We start from the raw sequence: 13,183 nt of genomic DNA, 5'->3' as shown, positions 1-13,183 counted from the left end.
ACAACAAGTGGATTTACAGGATCAAGGAAGAGCACGATGGGAGCAAACGCTACAAAGCAAGATTGGTTGTCAAAGGTTTTCAGCAAAAGGAAGGTATTGACTACAATGAATTTTCTCTCTAGTTGTAAAACTGTCTACAATCAGACTGGTGTTGAAAATTGTAGCTGCAGAAAATTTACATCTTGAGCAGTTAGATGTAAAGACGACTTTCCTTCATAGTGATTTGGAGGAAGAAATCTATATGAGGCAGCCAGAAGGCTTCACAGAGGCAGACAAGAAAAACCTGGTAAGCAGGTTGAAGTAGAGCTTGTATGGTTTAAAACAAGCTCCTAGACAGTGGTACAAGAAGTTCGATAACTTCATGGGTAGCAGTGGTTTTACCAGATGCCAAGCAGATCATTGTTGCTACATCAAGAGGTTCGACAATAGCTTCATTATTTTATTGTTGTTCGTTGATAACATGCTCGTTGTAGGCTCAAACATGCAAGATATTATACACTTGAAGCAAAAATTGGCGAAGCAGTTTGCTATGAAGGATCTGGGTGCTGCAAAGAAGATTCTTGGGATGAGGATCAAGAGAGACACAAAGTTGGGGACTTTGATGTTATCACAGGCTGAGTACATCAACAAAGTACTCTCCAGGTTCAACATGCAATATTCTAAACCAGTAAGTACACCTTTAGGTGTTCATTTTAGACTCTCCAAAGAACAGTCACCAAAGACAGAGGAAGAACGTGCACACATGGTAAAGGTGTCGTATGCCTCAGCAATTGGAAGTCTGATGTATACATGGTATGTACCAGACCAGATATTGTTCATGCAGTGGGAGCTGTTAGCAGTACATGAATAATCCGGGCAAGGTACACTGGGAAGCAGTCAAATGGATCATCAGATATCTGCGAGGTACCACAAACAAAGCACTTTGTTTCAAAGGTGGAGATACGATATTGACAAGCTATGTAGATGCTGACTTAGCCGGAAATATTGACATCAGAAGGAGCACTACAGGGTATGTCTATACTCTAGGGGGAACTGCAGTGAGTTGGGTTTCTCAACTACAGAAGATAGTTGCTCTCTCCACAACTGAAGCATAATATGTCGCTGTTACGGAAGCTAGCAAGGAGATGGTTTGGCTCCAAAGTTTCTTGGAAGAGTTAGGCAAGAAACAAGAAAACAATGTCTTGTATTGCGACAGTCAAAGTGCTATCCATCTAGCAAAGAATCCGTCTTTTCATTCCAGGACAAAGCACATACAATTGCGATATCATTTTATCCGGTCTCTTCTGGAAGATGAGATTTTGAAACATGAAAAGATCAGTGGAGCTCAAAATCCGGTAGACATGTTGACAAAGACGGTGACCACAGACAAACTGAAGTTGTGTTTAGCTTCAGTTAGCATGCAAGAATAACAAGACTAGAAATACTAATGCATCGATCGAGGTGTGAAGACAGATTAAAATCAGTCTTCAAGTGGGAGATTGTTAAAAGTCCAAAGGTTGGCAACCAACTTTGAAAATGGTTTTCAAAGTTTGGTAAATGTTTCTTTGAAAATGGTTTTCAAAGTTTGGTAAATGTTTCTTTGAAAAATGTTTTTCAAAGTTTGGTAGATGTTTGTTGAAAATAGGAATGGGTAAATTCACTTTAGTCATTGCACTGTAGGGTATTTTCAAAGATTAGTCCCTAAGTTTCAACTATAAATACCCTAGCTCATTTATCTTCAAAACCATCCCAAAAATCATTTCTTTCTCCCAATACTATAGAGCTTTCTTGTGAGTAGTGAGTGTTTTGTAAACACCTGTAAATTTTCTCTCTTAATAAAAGATCTGCAACAGTCTGGAGACGTAAGCAAAATTGGTTGAACTTCGTTATCAATTTCGGGTATTATTTTTCCGCTTTTATTTCATATTCTCACTAATCTGGTTATAGGAAAATTACTTGTACTCGGTTTATTTCCTAACACTTCTAAGTTAGTGAAGAAGCAAAGTCTTATAAGAGTGAGTTGTAGTTCTTGGTTTTGAGTGAGAGTGCTCTTGTAATATTTGTTTGAGTTTTAATAAAAGTTGTTTGTGTGAGTGTTTTATTTCCAACACAGGTGTGATTTCAACTGAAATTAGGTTAAGGTGCTTCCCCCATATCGATATCACCATCAACATTCATATTGGAAGCAACATTTAAATCAAAGTTTTCGGAGACCAGTATATTATCATCCAGGGAATCACTACTCTTGATCTTCTTACACCTTCACAAAGCATATATTGCTAAGAGAGAGCTCGACTGCTCAAGGATCTAAAAAGGAGTTGTCCCAAATAACGTCGGAGACGGTGGCGTTGATTATTGCATATATAAAATCCTGCCTTAGAGATGTTGAGAAATACAAAGAATCGATTGAAACAACGATTTTTTAAGACATCCGAAATGATCGTAAGGTAGTATATGTTTATAATTTTTCTTAATTATTAATAATACACACATCCAACAAATATAACTATTCAAATCTAAAATTTCTAAAATCTAATACTCTTTTAAATATTAATTATTAAGATCACTCGATGAATTAAGATACTAGCTATGTTTTAATTAGCAAAATGGGATTTGGACCTCAAACAAATTTAGCGCGAACCGTTTAACGATCATTCGATCTTCGTTGATTTTGACTTTCTTGGTCGACTGGTCATTCGATCTCATCTATTTCTTTGAAGGTCATTAAATACCAATTTATCTCATTTTTTATTATTTACTATTTTGTTTTTTCCCTTCATTTTTTCGTTATTTGATTTCGTTACACTGAATCCTGATCTGCAATATGGAATAGTTTTGTTGTTTAATAGTTTTGAACTATTGTTTTTTCTCTCATAATTACTAACCCCTAATGGTCTTCTTTGTATGATATCCGAGTATCTGAAGGTTTTTTATTTTGAGATTATTGTTTTTCAAAATCAAATGAATGGTAGAGGCTTTGATCTTTACATGAATTCCGCCAATATTTAGGAAAAGTGTGTAGTTATTTTTTTGTTCTACATTGAATTAAAATTGAGATTAGTGTATAGGTGGTGTTTATTTTGGTTCCGATTTGTTTTGTATAGGAATCGAAGGTTTATAAGTTTAAGAAATGGCAAGTGAGTTTGTGGATTCAGCTAGCCGTTCGCCTCCGAATTCATCTTGCTCTAGTAACAATGCTAACGGTGATGCCGGTAATTTTGAGTACAACATCTGCTTTGATTTGGCTCAAGATCCCATTGTTACTTTATGTGGTCATCTTTTCTGCTGGCGTTGCCCGTACAAATTGCTTCATGTTCATTCCCGGTCCCATGTGTGTCCTATTTGTAAAGCCCTTATTGAGGAAGAAAAGCTGGTTCCTTTGTCTGAAAGGGGAAATAATCTAGTGATCCTAGGTCTAGGTCCGTCCCGGGTTTTAATGTTTCAAATCGTCTAGCTGGACAGAGACCCGAGACAGCTCCTCCACCTGAACCAAATCAGTTTCCCCTTAAGGGTTTTGGATTCATGGGAGGGTTAGGAGGTTTTGCACCAATGGCAACAGCCAGGTTTGGGAATTTCACAATGTCTGCACCCTTCGGTGGTCTTTTCCCATCATTGTTTAATCTTCAGGTGAATGGGTTTCCTGATGCGGCAATGTTTGGTCCTGCTGGGTTTCCTTATGGGTTTTCAAATTCATATCGTGGTGGTGGCCATGCTCATGGATATCACCACCACCATCATCGTCGTCGTACTGCTCAAGGCCAGAAGGACCATTATTTGAAGATGCTGTTTCTGTTTATCATTGTTTTGCAATGATTTATCAATAAACCAAATCCACTATCACAGCTTAAATCTCTAATCATGTTAAGAGTGTTGATTCGACATTTTGTGTAAATTCAGGACTGCAATTTATTTTGTTTTAGTAACTGGGGAGTTGTTTATTTATTATTTTCGTTATTTAGTTTTGTTCATTGAAGGTTTCCATCAATATATGGAATGCAGCTTGCATGGTTTAGCATTTATGCACTGAAAATTTCGTATGATTAAACGCACAATTGTGTTCTAGCAGTTGCAATGTCTTCATTGGTTTGACTTTTACTCCCAATTTTTTGAAATTATATGATATCAATAATGCCCCGTTACAGTTAGTATGAGAATTGATTAATAGGAAGATTTTCCAAATATACTTGGTTTTGTAACTTTCCTTTAGGTTATAGTCTTGATCTTGTCTTGTATTTTAAAAACAAATATCAAGTGGATGATGTTGATAACTAGTGTTCATTGTGCTGTGACATGTTGGATTTGCTTGCTCCTTTTTGCCTCTACGTTTTGATGAAAACTACCCCCACGGAATATTGAACTGAGAATCAGTATTTATATTAATAGATGGTGTTGCAGCTAGTTAGAACTTGGAACCCTACCATTTTGAAAGGAAACACTCAAACAATCTCCATTTAGCATTCTCTATTATCATGTAAGAAGACATGCTTGATAGTTGTTGTCCTAAGTTGGTTATATTCGCATTAGAAAGTACCTATATGATCAAAATGATAGTGCAGAATTGCTGGTTTTTTCCTGAACCTCTTTCGAGAACACATGTTTGGGTGTCCTGGGATGATAGATGCTAACATCAACTGTTATTTTTATCCAAGATACATATGGACTTGAATTTGTTCTTGTATTTTTCCTATGATATGTGGTCCCAATATGGCTCCATTCTTTTTATCAAAGTATAATGGCTATATTTGATTGGCCTCCTTGGGTGTTTTTGATCCACCAGTTTCAAAATGTTCTTGTTTATTGTGTCCCTTATAGTTTGTACTTTGTAGGGCTACGCTTAGTGTTGGGGAGACTGGTGAACGTGAAGGTTTGAAAGTTTTGGCCTCGAGTTTGTCATGTAATTTCATTTTTCCTTCTAATAATTTCTTCAAACTCTAGGTCTCTAGCCAGTGGCACGGCTAAAGCTAACTTGTGAATTTGCTTGTAAGCTTGATGACTTAGTTGTAGGATCAATAATTCTTTAGGTTTTGTTTCTCATTCATTAATGATATTCTGATAACAAAAAGCGCCTACCCCTTATTTTTCCATGGCCAAAAAACATAACCCAAGTGCAGAAACTTGAAAGGAGTCGATCTTTGGGTTTTTGATTTTAATTACATGTTGGTCTTTTCTACCATGCAAATGCTTCTTCGTTGGCTTTAGTGGGTGCATGGCAAGAAATGGTCGCAATTGTCGTGGCATGTGGGTTATGGCCTGTTTATAGGGGGCGGCTTGATCAGGATGGGTTGCAGTCTTTGTAGTTTAAGCCGGAAGTTTACACTGCGACACCTTAATATAATGCTAAAAAAAATTATTATTGGTTTTTTTATTATTTAAATAAAAAAATTGATAAAACATTAACTAAAATATTATTATTTCTACTTAAAACATTAATGTTTTTTAATATTTTCGGTAAAGTGCTCAATAATAATAAAATCGGTAAAGCGCCCAATAATAACAAAACCGGTAGAAATAATAGTGTTTCAAGTAATTTTTTACTGATTTTGTTATTTGAATAATAACAAAATTAGTAGCGCCTTTTTTATCCGTATATTAAAACTATCACACGTGATTATTTTCAGTTTAAGCAGGTATCATTCCGAGGGTAAAACTAATCATTTTGGATAAAACATCAGCTGGCTTGGAACGGAATTTTAGATGGAATTCAGGTATTTACAAGATATCTTACCAAAACATGATCGTATGTCAGTTCCTAACGCATTTTGAAATATGTCAATCAAACATCAGAAATTAAAGATATGCATGTTTTAGTGAAGACAATACAATCATAAAATTTCATACTGGTCTCATTTTTTATAATTACAAAATTTTAATAGATTTTTTAAATTATTTGAAATTAAATTTATTATAGGATTTTTAATTATTATTTTAGACAATTTAGGATTGTATTATCATTGATTTTATTTTTAAGATATATAATTTTGAAATATGTCAATCAAACATCAGAAATTAAAGATATGTTGTTTTAGTGAAGACAACACAATCATAAAATTTCATACGGTCTCATTTTTTATAATTACAAAATTTTAATATATTTTTAAATTATTTGAAATTAAATTTATTATAGGATTTTTAATTATTATTTTAGACAATTTAGGATTGTATTATCATTGATTTTATTTTTAAGATATATAGTTAAAATAGAATATTTTTTTTTTGTCTATTTTATTTTATATAGATATGCTAATAAAATCCTAAAACTAAGAAAGATTAAAAAAGATAAATTTGATTTATTTTAGAAGAATAACTAGATAAATAAAAAGAGACAAAATAAAATAAATAAATTTTTTATACCTCATTAAAAATTAAAATAAATGATAAATAAAACCCTAAATTATATAAAATAATAATTAAAAATCCTATAATGAATTTAATTAAAAATAACCAATAAAAATATTAAAAATTTATAACTATTAAAAAAATATTGTATTGGACCTATATGAAAATTTTTGACTGCATTTTCTTTGGAAAATGAGCATATTTTGAGTTCCTTTTATTGAGAAGTTTCAAGATACATTATAAAACTAATTAACAATCGATCATGTTTTAATAAGACATGTTGACTTATAAATACTCGAATCTCATTTAAAAATTAGTTACAAATCGACTTTATCTTGACTTCAAAATTAACATTTATTTCTTATCCAAAACAACTAATTCTACCACCTATTTCCCATGCATATATCACCACTTTTTTTATGATCCGGAAGTACCGTTATTGTAATCAAGGACATAATGAATTTTATTATTGTAAACAAAGACAACATAGAAAGTTGAACATACACAAAACCTACGATTATACGGTGCTGTGGTAAAATTCGTATCTATATAACACATGCATATAATAAAGCAACCCAGTTGTAAATTGGGGGTGGGGTTTCTGTACCCTATTCAATTAATGTCTAATAAAGCAATCATTTTAGGGTTTAATAACTCCTGTTGAACATAATACTCGTGATTTGCTTGCATGATTAACTCCAAAATTTGGGTTTAGTTCAACTGATTCACGAAAATGAGTTACACACGTGTCATAGTTTCAGAGTTCAAATTTTAGCACCTCTAATCTTTTTTCCATTTTTTTCAAAATAAGAAGTAAATTTGATTAGCGGATATAATATTCTAAAAGAGGTTTGCCCTATTTCAGGCAACCACAAAAGATTAATGAGTGAACCATTTAATCAAACTCTGAGTTCCCAACTCGATGAAAACGTGATAGAAACCAGATTTCCCTTTCTTTATTTGGACGGAAGGTAGCAAATACACATAGAAGAGAGCAGAGTTGGTGACAAAGCATGATTGCTTTTCTGGTCGTTCAACCATGCTTTTCCGGGACTGCGATCGTCCAACATATCTCAAGAGTTAATTTCTTAGCGTGAGAATTAACGGTGGCGAATGGTGATCTAATAATATTGAACAAACCATGAAGATCACATAAAAATGGCCATAATAGAACCCATTAAGTGACTTAGTTAAAGGAAATGTTATTTTCTTTTGAGGTTTTAGGTTCGAACAATTGTATGCAGAATGTGCGTACGTTGTTAATATTAAGAAAGACTCTGAATAAACATTACCTTGTAAGCATCTCAGACTATTAAAAAAATGGGTATAATACTAGATTCTTAACTAGGTTATGGATTCTAATATTGACATTGTAAATAGAGAAAAATGGTTGAGAGAATTACTCTGTAACGAGACTCTATAGTACTTGATATATATTAATCAATAGATTAGAAATTAGTGGTTATAAAAAATACTATTTTTTTATTAAAACTATAAGAAAATCTTTAATCTCCCGTTTACTTGATCCCAAAATTTACCTATTCTTTACGAAAATGCATGTCTTTCCTAGTAGAGTGAAATGGCGAATTGAGACATGAGGAAAAGGACGTAGGACCGAAGTGTGGACCCTTTTGAATGTTAAAAATGATGAAAACTCTCCACCAAAGAAAATCACATTTTACATAAATACACACATATAAGAACTGTATTGAATCATTGTGAACTCAACCAAATCTTACCAATGCCTAAATCACCACACTTACATTTTCTTCTCCTGTTGGTCTTTAATGTCTCTGCCTTTGGAGCTAATGCAGCCGCCGCCGCTGCCACCGGAACTCTACAATTCAAGGAAGCCCCACAATTCTACAACTCCCCGGATTGCCCTTTGTTAACTGATGAAGATGACTCCAATGGAGAATCCTCCATTTTCTGCTCGGACCAAGCTATACATGTGGCCATCACCCTTGACTCTGCTTACATCCGTGGCTCAATGGCCGTCATTCTCTCCGTACTTCAGCACTCCTCTTGTCCCCAAAACATTGCATTCCACTTCGTCGCCTCCGGTACCGCCAACGTTCATTTTTACGCGCCACCATCTCCTCTTCTTTCCCTTACCTCAACTTCCAAGTCTACCCTTTCGATGACTCCTCCGTTTCACGTCTCATTTCGACGTCCATCCGCTCGGCTTTAGACTGCCCTTTGAACTACGCTCGGAGCTACTTAGCCAATCTCCTCCCTTTATGCGTCAGCCGAGTAGTGTACCTCGACTCGGACCTGGTCCTCGTCGATGACATAGCTAAACTCGCCGCGACTCCACTTGGGGACGACTCGGTCTTGGCTGCACCACAATATTGCAATGCGAACTTCACTTCCTACTTCACTACAACGTTTTGGTCGAACCCTTCGTTTTCCTTAACGTTTGCGAACCGTAAACCTTGTTATTTCAACACAGGCGTAATGGCAATTGACCTTGATCGATGGAGAAAAGGAGATTACACAACGAAGATAGAAGAGTGGATGGAGGTTCAAAAGAGAATGAGGATCTACAATCTGGGTTCTTTGCCACCATTTCTATTAGTTTTCGCGGGAAACATAGTTCCGGTTGATCATAGGTGGAACCAACATGGTCTCGGGGGAGACAATTTCAGAGGTTTGTGTCGGGATTTACATCCTGGTCCGGTTAGTCTTTTACATTGGAGTGGGAAAGGGAAGCCGTGGGCGAGACTCGATGCTAATAGGCCCTGCCCTTTGGACGCTTTGTGGGCACCTTACGATCTCCTGCAAACTCCATTTGCATTGGACTCTTGATAGGAAAACTTTGACAATCTTTCTGGGACCTGTTTGTCTGCCTAGAAAGTGAAAGAATCGTCGAGAAACGGTGGACCTGATGGAGAAGGAGCTCCGGCCTGGAGATTAAGTTGTAGATTATCAGTATAGTATTAAAACAGGTATCATATTATACTTCATATTTTTTTTCTAGTTTAAGAATTTGTTGTAATAACGATAATCATGGTTCATGAGAATTTTCATATCGGATGTATAATAACTGTAATCAAAATCTGTATATCAGCAGAGCTGTTGTTTTTTGGGCGAGCAATTATATTCTTGTTTAATAAAAATGAATCTGCCTTGTACATAAATCTATTTCTTGCTCTTAATTATTTGTGCTTTTTACTTAAGTTCATTCATCGCCCATATATATATATATATATATATATATATATATATATATATATATATATATATATATATATTTTATATATATAAATATATTATTTTAGTTGTTGTAAAAGAGTTTTCATGTTAGTAGTGGCATTGTGGCTCGAGACTCGCATGGAATGATCTTAGGAGAATGGCTAGACAAGTCGCCCCCTAACGGATAGATTTTACGAAAGTATGTGCTTTTTCTCAAGGAATTAATTTACATTAGAGAATGGATGGTGCAATGTTATCATTGAAGGAGATGCAATTTCAATGGTGAATAGACTGTCCAACAAAAACCAAAACAAGACCCAAGACTTCTCTACAATCGGATTGTTGCTCAATGAGGTCCGCTCCCTCCTCGATGACAGTTCTTCCTTCAAAGTTCACTATATTTATAGGGATGTGAATAGACCGACTCACTCGCTTGCTAAATGGGCTTTATCGAATCTAATCTAATTTAATTTTTCATGGATGAACATGATTGTATTAAATAAATTTTCATCATCGATGTTATTGAAATATAATCTGACTTTTCCTCAAAAAATAACGGTGGTTATGGGTTGGTTAGGATTTTAGTCCACTTAACTCGATTAAAAAATTAAACCTTTTTATTTGTGTGACTCGATTTTGATTTAAGAGTCGTACTCGACCCTACCTATTTTAGGTCAAAATTTATATTTGACATGACTCAATATATATATATATATATAATTTATTTTTATTAGATAAAATAAAGATTTAAATACAAAATATTAAATAAAATATTATTATAATGATATCTAAATATATATAAAAATTAATAATATTATATTAGATCAAATTAAAACTTTTATCTTAAATCTAATTTAATTCGACTTGATCTCTATTTTAAAAAATCTAATTTAACTTAAATCAAATTTAAATTTTCAAAATAAAAAACGAAAAAGTGAAATGCCCATACCTAAGGACAACTTGTTGAAAATATGGTTAAAATATTGAATGATTGAGGATGAAGATAACCGAAGAACCAAAGACTTTTTAGCTTCTCTGAGTCATTTCATTGTATCAAATCAATCATTTCATGCAGACTATTATCTAATAATTCCAAATTTAAAATATTATAATTTTTATTTAATATATAATTTTTATTATTTTAGGGCAGGTATATTTATTTATTTTAGTAGAATTTTGTCTTTTACAGGAATTAAGACAATTTTGCAGGTATGACGAAGACATATTTTTTTGTTCAAATTAACGAAGACAAATAAAGTATAGGGATATGACAAATTAAAATAAAGGAAAATATGAATGACAACAAATTCCGATATATATTATATTATACTACATACAAAATTTATTCTATGGAAAAATAAATTATAGCAGTATGTGAAATGATTAATAATGATAAAAAGGAGTGTCGGTAGGTTATTATTATTTAATGGATAAATAAATATTTTGATATTTAAATTTAGTTTTGGAGTTTGATTTTATATTTAAAGTTCTTCAGTTCAATTAAATGTATGAATTTGTTTTTATTTAAATTAATATATGAATTTAAATTCATAATTACAATAAATTATTTTATTATAGTTATTATGTAACACCCTCATAACGATGCGGATGACCAATCCGATCTGAAGTATCATATTAGGACTATCGGAACGACCAACAATAAAAAATCCAAGATTTTTTATAAGCGTGTAAAATCATAAAACACTTTATAAATAAAATCCAAAATAAGAAAATCATTCATATATTACGAACATAATTAAAATTATACAAGTTCCAGACTCAATATATAATAAAAAATCAAATGTGACATACATGTCCCCTAATTACATAATGTACTGTACCTGCAAGCAAAGCCGAAGGAACTCTCAATACTAAAGTTGATAGATGCACTGGATCGACTCTTTTAACCTGAAATGGTAGTAAAGAGTGAACTTTGGGAAGCTCAGTAATACAAAACTACCAGATGAATGCAATAGGCCATCGAGTATAAGGTAAAGCATGAATTTTCTTAACGATACAAACATCATCAGGTTCTACTGATGAGCTCATATTTCATTAATCATTTCTTCAGGTAATAGTCTATGATAACTCTGTAAAAACACTCAATTTCTAGTCTTTTCACTTAAGTTATTGCTCATCTAAACAAAGTATGCATAACATTTTAGTTGCATTTAGTTGCATATAGGTTATGTTAGCTTGTGGTGGATAAGTTTTGTTTCGGCAAGATTTATTTGGTTTAACTATGCTGCTGAGGAAAAAGGGTTTGCTTGGGTTGTGTTTGTACAGGAAATTTACATAGGAAGAACATTCTAGTCGCGACAACGTAAATTGCAAGGGTCAGTGGAACATATAAGACAATGAGGAGCAGATTTATCTCGCCGAGGCAAGGTTTATCTGAAGAGTCTGAAGCGGGTATGACGAAACCGCCTATGTCACACGCCAGCTGGATGACCTAATTCACGTACAAGCAAGCCTTTAATACTCTGAAAGCCGCCAACCGCCTTTCTTTTTTAAGCCTGGGAATATAACAACGGTTATTTAAGGAATCTCTCAATTACGCAAAGCCCTAGGAGATCATTCCTTATAAATAACCAGCCGTAGCCACCAAAGAAAAAAGGCAATGAAGAAGAGATAAGAGCTTTACCCAAGGCGTGAGTGAGCAACTGCAGTGCTTTCTCACCATTTACCAACAACCCTTCCTTGGTGTCCTTAATAACTAGGATGTAGCAGAGCGGTGATCAAGTCTCGAGAGAGGCTGATCACCAAGGTAGGCGCAGTGCTGATCAGAATTATCGTGACAGAGCCCCCGGTTTTTTGGAGTCGTTCTTTTTTTGTTCTTAATCTCTTTATATGTTTGGGGTTGTATTAAACATTAAAACTTAGATTATTTTTGATAGCACCATGACTGTCTTACTTGGGGTTAAACTTTGTGTTGCATGAACAATTATTTTATGTTTAATGAATGATGAATTATGTTTTTTCTCATGACTGTTTTGTTCATTGTTTAAATATTTTGCCTTAACACTATAAGAGCATCGAGAGATCGCCTGGGGTTTTGGTAAAACATGTCTTGGTAATGTAAGAGCATCAAGAGATCGCCTTTTGTCTAGATCGTGATTCTTAGATTCGAGAGAATTAAGATAGATCCACTTGAGCAACAGAATGAATCCGGGATGGTGAAGTTCTAACTTGTTTACCTTAGAGATAAGAAGCGAGTTTTAATCGACTAAAAGGGATAGATGCTAGAGTAAGATAGACAATGACTATAGTTCATGCTGATAGGTATTGCTACAACAACAGTCTGACAAACCAAGGGTTGTAGTTAACGCTAAAGAGTATTGCCATAGAAACCATCTAAGAATACTTAGTAATCTTGTCGGGTAGCTTAAGCAAGTCATAATAATTCATTCTAGACTTAGAATAATTGTTGCCAATACAAAAGTTTATCATAAGTGCTCTGTGAGAAGTCTGAGTATGTGAGGTTGTTTGCATTATATTTAAATCAACACTTGTTTTATTTTATTCCAGCATTCTGTATTTATTTTGCTTCGACCAAACTTTTCTGCAATCATTATATCACTTCCTTTTTTATTAATATTAGTTTTTAAGTTGAATTAGTTTGTGACCATTAGTTCTAGTTGTGGTGAAGATAAATTTCCAATCCAATCCATGT

At 33.8% G+C, this 13,183-nt stretch overlaps 2 pseudogenes; both read left to right on the top strand.

Annotated features, from left to right (window-relative positions):
- The first annotated feature begins 3,084 nt into the window (after positions 1-3,084).
- On the top strand, positions 3,085-3,792 carry LOC120183890 (annotated as a pseudogene).
- Positions 3,793-8,044: 4,252 nt separating this feature from the next.
- On the top strand, positions 8,045-9,368 carry LOC120183347 (annotated as a pseudogene).
- Positions 9,369-13,183: the final 3,815 nt, after the last annotated feature.

Source organism: Hibiscus syriacus, unplaced genomic scaffold (assembly GCF_006381635.1).
Source record: "Hibiscus syriacus cultivar Baekdansim isolate YM2019G1 unplaced genomic scaffold, ASM638163v2 tig00003725_pilon, whole genome shotgun sequence".
NCBI classification, from domain to species: Eukaryota; Viridiplantae; Streptophyta; class Magnoliopsida; order Malvales; family Malvaceae; genus Hibiscus; species Hibiscus syriacus.
The sequence above is the reverse complement of the archived record's forward strand: the minus strand, read 5'-3'. Positions and strand labels throughout refer to the sequence as shown.